Source organism: Triturus cristatus, chromosome 7, assembly GCF_964204655.1.
Source record: "Triturus cristatus chromosome 7, aTriCri1.1, whole genome shotgun sequence".
NCBI lineage: Eukaryota > Metazoa > Chordata > Amphibia > Caudata > Salamandridae > Triturus > Triturus cristatus.
Genome location: NC_140590.1, coordinates 29,429,535 through 29,443,578, shown reverse-complemented (window position 1 = coordinate 29,443,578; position 14,044 = coordinate 29,429,535). Strand labels below are relative to the sequence as shown.

General features: G+C 44.1%; 1 protein-coding gene and 1 long non-coding RNA gene across 4 annotated transcripts in view; one reads left to right on the top strand and one right to left on the bottom strand.

The window, feature by feature from the left end:
- Positions 1-252: 252 nt before the first annotated feature.
- The window catches only part of LOC146808731 (cell adhesion molecule CEACAM6-like), a 457,492-nt gene continuing 443,700 nt past the window's right edge, over positions 253-14,044 (top strand). For both annotated transcript variants that reach the window (XM_085615540.1, XM_085615542.1), the window contains exon 1: positions 253-442. The gene's annotated coding sequence lies outside the window, so the exon portion shown is untranslated. The remainder of the gene's footprint in view (positions 443-14,044) is intronic.
- Positions 5,919-7,538, bottom strand: LOC146808732 (uncharacterized). Of its 2 annotated transcripts, XR_014966244.1 has the most exons (4): positions 7,404-7,538; positions 6,831-7,017; positions 6,369-6,566; positions 5,919-6,022 (listed from the first exon to the last, which is right to left on the bottom strand). It is a non-coding gene; the product is annotated as an uncharacterized LOC146808732 (long non-coding RNA). The 2 variants fall into 2 exon arrangements; XR_014966243.1 differs by lacking the exon at positions 6,831-7,017 and having other exon boundaries at positions 7,404-7,485.

The following is a 14,044-nucleotide window of genomic DNA, read 5'->3' as shown; positions in this document are numbered from 1 at the left end:
CCTATTGGAATTGCCAGTGCTTGTTTTACTATATAAACGGCAGCAAGAATAAAAGCTGGTGCAGTGAAATACTGCGATGTGTCAGAAGCAAGAACTGAAAGCCCCTATTTCCCGACAGCTGAGGTGTGAGTTCAGCCGCTCTTTCTTCCTCCTATAAATGTCCTTCTCGTGGCCCCCGGCGCACCCGGAAGTTTCAGTGGATTTGTATCTGGTTACACTGCTGATGAAAGAATGAGAGCTGTACCCAAGAGACTGCGACCAGATCTCAGCTCTCCCTTCCCGCGCAGATCCTAACCTGGGCGAGGATAGCGCCTCGAGGCACGGAGCAAAGAAAGCAACATTCATGCTCGAGGGGCCTGGACAGAGGCGGGATCAGCTGGAAAAGCGCACACGATCACAGGTGCTCTGGTGAGAGACAGAACCACGCGACCTGAAGAGACAGGTAAATGACAGTGGCACTCAGAGACGAAAAGAGACAGACGCGTGAGAAGTGCAGTGTCACTCTCAGCTAGGAGCAGAAAGGGTTACTAGTGACAAAGTGTATCTCACCCAGGGACGTGTGATGCCCGGAGAGAGAGAGGTAGAGTGCGCAAGAGATAGAGTGAGAGACCCAGAGATGGAGTGAGAGACCCAGAGATGGACCCAGAGATGGAGTGAGAGACCCAGAGATGGAGTGAGAGACCCAGAGATGGAGTGAGAGACCCAGAGATGGACCCAGAGATGGAGTGAGAGACCCAGAGATGGAGTGAGAGACCCAGAGATGGAGTGAGAGACCCAGAGATGGAGTGAGAGACCCAGAGATGGAGTGAGAGACCCAGAGATGGAGTGAGAGACCCAGAGGTGGAGTGCTTGTGAAGGGCTTCAGTTAATGCCCCCTAATGTGTCTGTGCTCTCAGAAGAACACTGATTCAGGCCAGAGGTCTTCAAACTGTGGGGCGCACCCCCTTACGCCCCTTGGGGGTTGTGGGTGTGTTCATAGGAGGGCACAAATGGGTCTGAAGATGGCCTGGAAGTGGGAAAGGCACAGCAGGTAAAGACCATATAAAAAGAGTGAGGACAGGTACTAGTCCGTGGCATGGGGCAGGGTCAGTGAGTGTGAAGTCGGGGTCAAAGAAAGGGTTAATGAGAAGAAAAAACATGGGGCCATATTATTAAGAACGGCGCTAAAATTATCGCCCGTTCAGAGGCAGAAAACTACCGCTAAAGCGGCGATAATGGGCTTGATAATATGCCGCAGAGAATTCCAATAGAAGTTCAGGTTATGGTGTCAACATGGGCTTCTATGGGAATTCTCAAGGGCATATTATCAAGCCCTTATCGCCGCTTCAGCAGCAGTTCTCTGCCGCTAAACCGGAGATAATTTTAACGCCGTCCTTGATAATATGCCCCCTGGATTTTATTGTGTATTGTTCACCTTCAGGTAACTGCATATAAAAACATGCATGCACCTCACATGAAAAATCGATGCAAATGAAGCTAATCAACGGGAAATATGCTATTTGACCTTTTGAAACATCAGTCGGCTCTTGTGATCGCTGCAGATGTCTTCGGGGGTCACCACAGAGTCACAGAATTAAACCCTGATGGGTGCAGTGAGGAATAGTGCCTTCTTCGCAATGCTCGTTCGCGACAGAAAGCGCTGCAAATGCCATTATTTTAAAATTGCATTACTCCGTAAACATATTCTAGTGATAAGCGCTCAGACTAAATCTAGTGTAAATATTTGTGTAAGTGTTCATTGAAAGGGTGCACTCCTTTCAACATGCACAGACTCACCTCTCAGAAAGAGTGTGGGGCGTATGTATGAGATTCCCCGCATCACTTTTGCACCACGTGAAGTGGTACATGTATGACGCAGGGCTCTGAATCTGAGTTATGAAGCCACGCAAAGCCACCCTGCATGGCTTTGAGTGACCTCATAAATCATGAGTAAGACAATGCGGTGCAACTCGATGTGTGTTCTTACTCTGTCCGCAGGAGGCATTGCATGGGAGTTGCAGTGGGTACTCCCAGAAAAAAAAAACATCATGTAAGAAATATAAGAATTCAGAAAGGTAAACTGAAATGCAAGTCTAAGTTTACGACTTTCGGCATTTACAAGTAGTAAAGTTAGACTTTCGTCTCAGTTTGAATTAAAAATGGCACCCAAAAAAAATAAAAGCGTTAACTGAGGTTATCCACTCAAGTTATATAAGTCAAAGTCAAAAGTTAAGGCCGACCACGAAGGAGCTCAGTTAACCTACAAGGACCAATTTCATCCTTGTGGAAAGTTTGCCTTCTGACCAAGAAACTTTTGTGGAGGAAAAATGGGCATCAATTGGTCATTGGTGGGCAAGCTGGAAGCTGGATCCGAAGCGGGGCTCAGCAATGAGTGGCTGCTGAAGAGCGGGGTCCTGGTGCAGTCATTGATGAAGGCAGGAAAGCTCCGAGCAGCCAAATTTCATGTCCAGGAAGGTCTCAACATCGATCGGAGGCTGCTCTGTGTCAGTCCAGAGGAAGACTTCTACATTTGGACTTTGAATCTTCTCTAGCAGTCAGATCTCTTTCAGCCGCAAAGCCAAAGTTGAGGCCAACTGGCAGTTCAACTGATGTGGCCTACAGGGCAACCCAAGCCTCTGTCAGTTATCCATACAGAAAGTTACCAAAAAATTTCTTAAGCCCCCTTCTTGCAGTTTGGGGGGCAGGAGAACACCAGCCAAGGGTCTGGGAGTCATCAATTGGGCAAGCTGGATCCAATGCGGGACTCAGCAATGGTAGGATGCTGAAGAACGGGGTCCCAGTGTGGTTGTCGAAGAAGGTGAGAAAGTTCTGAGTGGCCTAAGTCCAGGTCCTGGAAGGTCACAACGTTGATTGGATGCTGCTCTATGTCAGTCAAGATGAAGCCTTAAATGATTAGACATTTTCTGGAAGTCAATGTTTCTTTTGCCGTCAAACCAAAGTTGAGGCAGACCAGCGATTTAACTTTTGATGGCTGCTGTTTAGATGGCGATGCCACTCAGTTTCCTGGGCAGAAAGTTGCCAAAAAAGTTCTAAGTTCCCTTCTTGCAGTTTGGGTATGGATGAGTACGCACTAACACCAGCCAAGGGTCCAGGACTTAAGCCCACCATTTGGGGGTTAGGACACCAGCACAGGTCAGCAGCAGGGCTGAGGGCAGGTCCAGTTGGGACTGGCAGCTGGGCGGTTGCAAGGAGAGGATCCTCTAGAAGCTTGTTGTGTCCCTGTAGCTCAAACAAGAGGTTAGCCAACTGACCTTTGGAGTGTCTTTGGGGGGGGTCCTGTTTTCAAGGCAAGCAGGTCCTGTCGTCCTTCAAGCAGCAGAGCAGTCCTTCTGACTCCTCACAGGTCCAGGAGTGTTCTGAGGAGAGGTCTGTGGAGTCCACTTTTATGTCCAGTGCCATTCTGCGGGTGGAGGGTGAAACTTTGACCGTCCCCTGAACCAGCTCTGGTCAGTTCCTCTACTCCCATTGGCTTTGGTGCCAGGCTGACTAAAGTGACAAAGAGAAAGCAGGCTTAGATGTAAGCTTCATCTGCCAGTGAAAAGGTAGGTGTCCTTTGAAGGGGTACAGCCCCCAGGACATCCTGTCAAGAGAGGAGTCCTCCCTCCTAACATACAGAGCCCTTTGACTTCTGTCTGGGCGCAATACACGAGGATTCAGGTGACAGCTGGACACTGGCAGGAAAGTCTTTAGGTTTTCAACAGAAAAATGACAACCTCTAAAAGTTTAATTTCCAAAATGGTAATATGAATCTGACCCGACCATTAAGTTGGATTTTAAATTAGTATTGCAATGAGTCCCTGGGAATGTGCACTTAGACTTTCGGGGCCAAGACTACACAGACCATAGTCCCACAGGTGGAGTGGAGGCAAGTTGAAGTTGATGAGTGCTGTATGGGTGCATTTAAGGAGGGCAGATAGCCCATGACGCAGGATGTGCATGAACTACAAGGTCCATAATCCAGCAGATGGAGTGAAGGTGGGTTGAGCTTAAGGAGCGCCGTGCCGGCGCATTTAAGGAGAGCAGTTCGTATGCAGCACGGGAGATGCACACATATATTCAGCAGCCAGGACTTCAGGGTCCATAATCCCCCAGAAGGCGTATAGGTGGTCTGAGCATGAGGGGCGCCATGCAGGCCCATTTTAGGAGGACAGGTATCTGTGGCACCAGGCGTGCCCGGGATGTACCTGGGTGACGACTAGGCCAAGGTAGGACCTGTCTGTGCCCATCAGTGCCCGGAGGAGGCTGAGCTAGGCCTCACGTTTTGGCTTAGGCTTATTATTAAGCACTTAAAAGTAACTAAGCCGACGCCTGTGGTTCGCATATTGATGATTTTTAGTCTGTCCATTGAAACACTGGGAGAAGGGAAGCTGGTACACACACTGGCAACAAGAGCCACTCAGCTACAATGAAGGAGTCCATATCAGTATTTGGGGCAATAAATATCACACTATGTTTGGTGGAAGACAAGGTTGATGGTGTTAAAAGGCAGCGCTCTATACCAACTGTAGAGATTAATGCTGTACCCATAAGTGGCAATTGGGAGGGCACAAGCGTTTTCGCTGACTCAGGCACTGAGATTAACATCCCCATCAAGGGGTGGGCCATGCGAGAAGGATTTATACAGCTCCAGAGTTCATTCTTCTGTTGTTCAGCCACATCCCTTTGATATTTCGGTTGTCACGGTTGCCAAAACTGGGTCGCCCCCACTTTAAAGGAAACAGACGGAGCCATCTGTAACCTCTGTGGCAAGTGGAGATAAGACATAAACTCAATGCCAATGTACAGGGACATTAAAGCGGAAAATGCCAATTTGTTGTAAGAAAAAGACATGTTAATAATAATATGGGAACTGGGACAATGCCTGAATGGGTAACACTAGAAAACATTATAATAGGACATTTCTTAAATAGTTTAAACAGACTTGAGGAGCTGTTCAAAGATTTTAGGACTCTTATATTGGGGAAAGTAAATTAGAAGTAAGTCTGGGGTCAGTCTGAGGCACCTATTCCAGAAATCAAGAAACCACAGCTCAACACTCCTAGTGTGCACCACCACTCAGTACCATGGATCAGGCGGCTCAAATCACGAATGTCCCACTATAGATATATGTTAACAGAATATCCCGCAGCAGGTAACAACCCGGCCAACTCCACACACCGGATCCAAGGAGACCGCTGAACAAACCCCCCTCTCCCCCTCATTGTGTTTATCCCAGCCTCCCCCAGAGTGTACGCCCTGTGCTGTAGTCTTAAGGGCTGTACCACTGCTGGGTAACTCCCAGAGGGAGGACCCTTCTGCACTTAAGAGCAAAAGAGTAAACTGGCTCAAAAGTAACTTAGACTGGCCACATGACTTGCCAGCTGCAACTCTCTCACTTGGCAGACCAGCATAGGTCGGACATTGGGAAAACTCATCTCTGAGGGATGGTGCGATGATTCATTTTAGAAGACATTTTGTTGCTGGCTCCCTTTCCTAACAGCTCCAGTCCCAGAAATCGATATCTGGCCCCATTAAAGCCTTTCAGGCCTATTCTTTTTATGGCCACAGCCTTGGGTTTGTGTGCCCTCCTTGGTGACCCCAGATGTCTATGGCTTAGCACACATGAACTTAAGCAGCAGTCTGACAGAGATTTACATGCACATCCACATAACACGTTTTTTAGCATGCCTTCACATCAAATATATGAACGCTTTTTTTTCTCTTTTTTTTCCTCCTGGTAATACTATAGTGCTCTCAAACCAAGACTCCCCCTCTGCTTTTAGGAGGAAAAATAGACCCGAAAAGAAACCCAGAGGATCTCCTACCAAAGTCTCCACACTGGTAACTCATCAGTTGAGGCACAATATAGGTATTAGTCAGATACACGTTTTATATATAAAAAGAAGATAAATGTTTAAAGTCCACAAAAAGCTCCAAAGTGTTCATTGATTCTCGTTTTTTATTTTTCTTTCTCGTATTGCCCAAGTATCATTACAACACATAACAGTCGACACGTGTTTCGTCCATCCGGACTTTTTCAAGGCTGTAAACAAATGGATACAAGTATACAAATTACAAACACATAACACACATATTGTGCAGAATTTGATGGTTAAAAGGACGATATTTACAATAAAATTCTCTTCCACATACACTGATTTACATACAATTGTGTTATAACAATTCATTTTGTCTTGACACTCAATAAACGTGAGGGGCTAGTGTCAATAGGTAATTAAAGACAAATAAACCTCCAGTGAAGGAGTTTAACATAAAAGTGCAAAGAACCACCACCAGAAAAGTCATCGAGAACCTGCTAGAGTGAAAACCATGTTGGAAAATTTGAGAAAGGCACTGTGTGCACATGCAATTATTGCTAAAGGACTAACCTCACTGCAAAACAGTGTCTCTCCCAATATTTATTTATTCAATCAGAGGTACGGCCACTCCTTCCTCACTTGTACAGCCTTAGTGATAGGCAGATAATTGTCCCATCAGAATGGGTCCTTTTCTTGTGGGTCGAACAATCGTAGCTATCGGTTTACCATAACCACATTAGCGCCGTAAACCAACAGGTAATGATACACCTATAAACCAAAAGCACAAGGTACGTTTAAGATAATCATGGGATCTGTTAAATGCGGCCATACAATAGGCCTAAAAACTGTCAATTATAAAAACCATCTCAGCCCCTAGTGTGAGACCAATTTCGGAGCCAGGATACCGCATCCTAAACATATAGGGATAGTACCTGAACTGTTCTATGTTATAGACAACTGACAACAAATAATACCGAGCCATAAGTAGGTAGCACCTATCAATTCATATACACCATAGCCAAACGTTCTTACCTTCCCTACTGTGCAATTTAATAGAAGTCGTGTGAATCCTTGTTCTATGTCTCAATGGGGACCCCTGTCCTAAACAGTAATAGTACGAGCACGCTTTAAGTTTTGGCCGTTCAAATATTTTTCTTTTAGAAGTTCCCCCGATTAGGGTTTACTTGTACAAAGAGTTGTCTGTCAGGTCGTGATACACCTGAAAATAATCGAGATGGAAATATCGTTATTAATCTCTTCTCTATATTGTGAGCAACGCGTAAAATCTACCCACATTGATACTTGAGTTGATTATAAACATTTAAATATAACTAACAGTCCAGCCACGGATAGCTGGAAAGATCGAACTGAATGTTCTCATCACACAATCAAAATCGTCTAACCCGACCCTCACTATGGATTCGAGCCCAAAACGCCACATTTATAATGAATATAGCCATCACATTGTTGAAATAACCAACATGTGTTCAAGCCTAATGCCTTAGTTTGAAGACTACTGTCGTAGTTGTCCGCGGGACCTGACATTAACCATGTATTCAAAGTCTAATAGAGTCTATCGCCTAAGTTGAAACACTCACAACGTACCTGTCAGCGGGACCTGTGTCCGCGTCTCACCTCCTCCGTATTGCACCGACTACTGTCTTAATTTTAGGCCTTTTACCTTTTCCATAAAAAACGGCGTACGAGCGTGAGAAGGTAGAAAGAGGGCTCTAATATCTCTTACTCGACATCTTAGGTCGCGCCATTTTGGAAAGGTATCGGAGTATTTGTCGTATGAAGGGCAGCACCAATAAACGATTGTTTCACCTGATTTTCAAACATCTTGTTATTTTAATTTTTTTTATATATATTAACCAACGGAGAGAAATTGGGAAATTATTCCCCGAGTATAATAACTCTACATAAACTAAGACCCGTCACATCTCAAACAAAGACCTATTTTTGTCGGTCGGCACGTCTTCCTCCTATGTTTGTATAGCTGATCTTCTCAGCCAGGGGGGACAGATACCACCACATGGTCCCGTGTGTTAGTAGGGTTAACATCAACAATAGTCCCCATGTCTCAAAATGGCAGTATAATCGTCTTGGCCAACATAGGAAAACAGGAAAAAAAGCTCTATTCATTGTATTAACAAGTGATAACGACCATCACAATCAGGGTGTGTGAAAATGCTGTAATACATACATAATCCCTGGTTGTTTATACATGTTCTTTTAATACTAATCATACCCACAATCATTTGGTGTACTCCTTGATTTAAACATGTTGTGTATTACTTATGTTACCCATCTCATGTTAGTCCAGTGTTTGGTAGTTAAGTTTCCTGTTATATGTTAACTTCTAATCCACTTGTCTACAAGAAAGTGTATAGTTCCCTATCAATGTTGCTGGCTCCCTTTCCTAACAGCTCCAGTCCCAGAAATCGATATCTGGCCCCATTAAAGCCTTTCAGGCCTATTCTTTTTATGGCCACAGCCTTGGGTTTGTGTGCCCTCCTTGGTGACCCCAGATGTCTATGGCGTCTATGGGGTACGGACCTTTGCCATTTGCTAAGTGCTTCACGGAGATGACCTTAATAACATTATAATATCTAGGGGCCTGGTTTTTACTAGTGATTTTGGCCCAATTGATTCCACATACTTTCCGACCTTGATGGGTGATGGAATCTGTAGCACCAGTGGGTATGTAATCCTGTCCTCCAAGGGTAATGGCGGCTGTAGCACCAGTGGTTATGTAATCCTGTCCTCCAAGGGTAATGGCGGCTGTAGCACCAGTGGGTATGTAATCCTGTCCTCCAAGGGTAATGGCGGCTGTAGCACCAGTGGGTATGTAATCCTGTCCTCCAAGGGTAATGGAGACTGTAGCACCAGTGGGTATATAATCCTGTCCTCCAAGGGTAGTGGAGACTGTAGCACCAGTGGGTATGTAACCTGTCCTCCAAGGGTAATGGCGGCTGTAGCACCAGTGGGTATATAATCCTGTCCTCCAAGGGTAATGGAGACTGTAGCACCAGTGGGTATGTAACCTGTCCTCTAAGGGTAATGGCGGCTGTAGCACCAGTGGGTATGTAATCCTGTCCTCCAAGGGTAATGGAGACTGTAGCACCAGTGGGTATATAATCCTGTCCTCCAAGGGTAATGGAGACTGTAGCACCAGTGGGTATATAATCCTGTCCTCCAAGGGTTATGGAGACTGTAGCACCAGTGGGTATGTAATCCTGTCTTCCAAGGGTAATGGAGACTGTAGCACCAGTGAGTATGTAATCCTGTCCTCCAAGGGTAATGAGGACTGTAGCACCAGTGGATATGTAATCCTGTCCTCCAAGCGTAATGGAGACTGTAGCACCAGTGGGTATGTAATCCTGTCCTCCAAGGGTAAAGGAGAATGTAGAACCAGTGAGTATGTAATCCTGTCCTCCAAGGGTAATGGAGACTGTAGCACCAGTGAGTATGTAATCCTGTCCTCCAAGGGTAATGGGGACTGTAGCACCAGTGGGTATGTAATCCTGTCCTCCAAGGGTAATGGGGACTGTAGCACCAGTGGGTATGTAATCCTGTCCTCCAAGTGTAATGGAGACTGTAGCACCGGTGAGTATGTAATCCTGTCCTCCAAGGGTAATGGAGACTGTAGCACCGGTGAGTATGTAATCCTGTCCTCCAAGGGTAATGGAGACTGTAGCACCAGTGGGTATGTAATCCTGTCCTCCAAGGGTAATGGAGACTGTAGCACCAGTGAGTATGTAATCCTGTGCTCCAAGAGTAATGGAGGTTGTAGCACCGGTGAGTATGTAATCCTGTGCTCCAAGGGTAATGGAGATTGTAGCACCGGTGAGTATATAATCCTATGCTCTGATATGTATTCTCTCTTGTTAGAATACAAAGTATTGGCCAGCTGTAGCAGTGACCACAATTTGCTCATAGTCACTCTTTGTTTAAGTTTAACTGAAATGTGCACTGAGACTGAGATCCATAATCCAGAACAAAGGCGTCAATACCAAGTGGAAGAAAGTGAAAAGGAGCTGTTTATTTGTTAAGGAGAATCAGTACCTACTCAAAATCCTTACCTGTGAGGAGGGAGATTCAAGCATCTTAAGTGATGCCTTTAACTCATTGTGAGGTTCTACCTCCTCAAAGCTCTTTGTACTTAAGTGGGCCAAGAGCCAACCTTCCTTTGGGTGGTTTAATCATGCATGTGCTGTTACTCACAAAAGATTAAAAGGGGGCCTAAGTAAAGGTCCACCAGATAAGGCTGAGATTCTTATTGTGAGGAAAGCTTATAAAGTAATTTTGGAAATTAGAAAGTCAGATATCCGAGAGAAGGCTTGGAGAGAATGAGAGAAGGCATGGTGATTAAAGAACAGCTCCACCTTTTGGGAGGAGATCAACCATCCCTTTTTTGAAGACTATCAAAGGCCTCAAATAGTGGGTCTTGTTCCAATATATATGCGTGTCGAGAATGTTACGGAAATGTTTGACCCTGGTGAGTTTGAATTAGCCTTCAAAGCGCTGATGTGGTTCCTTTTGACCAAGGAGCCGCAATTACTCTAAGCAAGACTGATAGCTTCAATGATGTAGAACTCGCCATTATGGCCCAGATATCTGAGGCTACACTTGTACTGGTCAGCTACATAGGGTGGAAATGAAGTTGCTAAGTAGGGTGCCTTCTTTCAATTAGTCTTTCCCCAACCTAATGTGTCACTTAGAGGGCAGGCTGGGGTATCTGGAGGAAACTATTAACATGAGTCCTTTGCTGGAGGTCTGGGAAACACTGGAAGCAATGCCTTCGAGGCTGATCACTTCTGAAAGTCTGTCCTTAGACAATGCTGCTGCTCTACTGTGGCTTGTGTGAGTAAATTCAAAAAATTAGAGAGAGGGGTCCTACTCTGCCAAAGGGACAGGACACCAACATAGACACTTCTGTCAAAAAAAACAATCCCTTTGGGCTCTTTTTGGAAACATACAGGAACCACTTTCAACCACTTCTGTCAACTCACTCACCGGCACCAAAATAGAAACCAAAAAGCAATATAAATTCAATAATTTTTATTATCAGAATCCTTATAAATTCAATACATAAATATAAAAGGATTAAAAAAACATAAGTATCTTCAATATACATGTTAAAAACATATCCTACACAAATGCATGGGAGGATGTGAAGAAGTCTTTTTCAAAGGGGATCAACGACCAAATACATTAAGTAAGCACTCCAAGTTCATAGAAAGATGTTCTTTGGTGACATTGGAATAATGCTTAATAATATTCCTCCTTTTTCCCTTTTTCTCTATTGAAACCAGATGTTAGTTGGTTATTTTTCTTAACCAAAGCTACGCGTTTCGGTGGTATAGTAAGATTCTCCCCCTTCATCAGGCTTAAACATGTAATTCAATGTCTCCAAACACATTTATCTAAAAAACATCGATATAAAATATTAATAAACTCCAGAATCATATTATCGTACATTTAATGTCACATATCAATATTATAAAAACAATACACTTTGAAAACATCTCATAAGACATAATACAGATCGTTTATATTGCAATGTTGGTTCCACTAGAGGTGCCGCCAAAGGTATTCACATTTACTCCTAGGCACAGCAGTACATCTCACATTCATCAACTTTCATTCCTTGTTTTTATTCCTCCACACGCAGACTGACCATAATAATTATTAAGGGTTTTACCCACCAGATGAACAATATACAGTTGGGGGGGTATTCCTCTTCCCCAATGGCACTTCCTTTTCGGTACAGCCACAGTTATAACGATGGCAATAGGGGCGTAAAACGTCACCCTATTGAGTATGACATAGAAAATATGGGGGCAAAGAAGCCGGGATTAGAAAAATATTTAAAGATTTATCCCAATAGTGCTAGTGTTCCCTCATAAAATGCCAAACAAAGAGAGACTCTACCTTGATTACTTCTTCCACTTCTTATATTAGACCAGGTGAGTCAAGTATCGCAGTCTCACTGATATCACTGCCAAATACAAAATCATTTAAAAAAATCATTCCTTCTTTATAGAAAAAGTGTTCTGATTATCTTGGATTCAATTTTAGAACAATGAGGTAATTTTACCTTGTCCCTCAGACAGATAAAAATCCTATTGCTTCTGGGCTTGATAAGTAGTTACACCTGTCACTTCCTGTATTAAAATTTCCAGGGCAACCGGCTTCTGAAATACGAATGCCATATTAATACTGCTGCCACTATCTCTAGTATTACCAGTACAATATGCATATATAAACCTACCCTCCCATACTATTTTAAGTCAGAGGCACTGCACTGCTTTTAGGAATGACAGACTTTTGTCAGAAAACCAACATTTTTTACACTGTTTTGGAATTTTTCTGGGACATAGCCTATTTTTGCTATTTTTTGTGTTTTCAACCTCCTTCCTGTTAATGGTAGGAATGGGTCTGAAAGCAATAATGGATCCTGGAAAGCTATACATTTATGAAAAGTAGACAAAATTCTGAATTCAGCAAGGGGTCATTTGTGTAGATCCATCAAGGTTTCTTTATAGAAACTAACAGTTAAACATAGGAAAAAATGAAAATTAGTTGAAAAAAACAGCCTTTTGTGTCAACGTTTTTACCTGTAACTTCTTCTAATCATAACAGCTCTTTGAAAGCAATATACCGTTACACCTGCTGGACCTTCCTGGTTGTGGGGATATATAGGACTTGTAGGTTCACCAAGAACCCGACGAACCCAGAGTCAAAAACTGAGCAGCAATTTGCAATGGTTTTTTATTATGTTCCGGGTATATAGCAATTATTGTGGGAAAATGTATACATGGAAAAATCGGCATGAAATACACCTATGTATTTCTGAAATGGGAAACAAATTATAGAGTTTAGAAACAGTACATATTTGCACGTTTTCAAAATTGGGAATACTCATACTAGCATGAGAACTATCTGTCATTTTTCAAAATGACTTCTTTTTTCACAAAGTCTTTCATTTGGAAGGCAGAAATGCATCAACAATCAAGAGGTAATAACAGTTGCTTTACAAATATGAATTACCCCAAGTCTCCCAATAAAAATGGTACCTCACTTGTGTGGGTAGGCATAGTGCCCACGACAGGAAATGGCTCAAAACCCAATGTGAACACACCACATTTTCACAATGAAAATGTACCCTCTTTTGGCAAAGTGCCTAGCTGTAGTTTTTGAACACTAGCTCTGCCGGCACCTAGTGAAATGTTGCAAACCTATACATTTTTGAAAACTAGACACCCAGGGGAATCCAGGATGTGGTGACTTGACTGCCTCCCACCAGGGTCTGTTACCCAGAATCCCTTGCAAACCTAAACAATTGTAAAAGAAAACCACATTTTCCCCACATTTCTGTGGTGGAAAGTTCCGGAATCTGCGTGGATCCACAAATTTCCACCCACCCCGCGTTCCCCAAAGTCTTACGATAAAAATGGTACCTCACTTTTGCGGGTCGGACTAGTGCCCGCGACAGGAAATGGCGCAAAACGCAACATGGTCACACCTCAATTTCGCAGTGAAAAATGACCCTTTTTTAGCAAAGTGCCTAGCTGTAGTTTTTGAACCCTAGCTCTGTGAGCACCTTGGGAAACCTAGCAAACGTATCCATTTTTGAACACTAGACACCCGTGGGCTTTCACGGAGGTATGGCTTGCGTGGATCCCCCAATGTTTCCTTACCCAGAATCCCCTGCAAACCTCATTTTTAGCTGAAAAATTCAAATTTTTCACACATTTTTGTGTGGGAAAGTTGTGGCATCACCGGGCTCACACAAATTTCCCACCACCCAGCGTTCCCCCAGGTCTCCCAGTAAAAATGGTGCCTCACTTTTGTGGGAGGCCCAAGTACCCACGACAGGCAAGGGCCCAAAACATAGGGATGAGACATCAAAATTGCCTATCTCAAAACCACCTGATTTTGCAAGGGGGGTCACCTGGGTTTTTGGCCCCTTGCTCGGCGGCCATATAGGGAAACCTACCAAACTCACACATTTCTGAAAACTAGACACCCGTGGGCTTCCAGGGAGGTATGGCTTGTGTGGATCCCCCAACGTTTCCTTACCCAGAAACCCCTGCAAACCTCAATTTTAGCTGAAAAAATCACTTTTCTCACACATTTTTGTGTGGGAAAGTTGTGGCATCATCGGGCTCACTCAAATTTCCCACCACCCAGCGTTCCCCCAGGTCTCCCGGTAAAAATGGTGCCTCACTTGTGTGGGA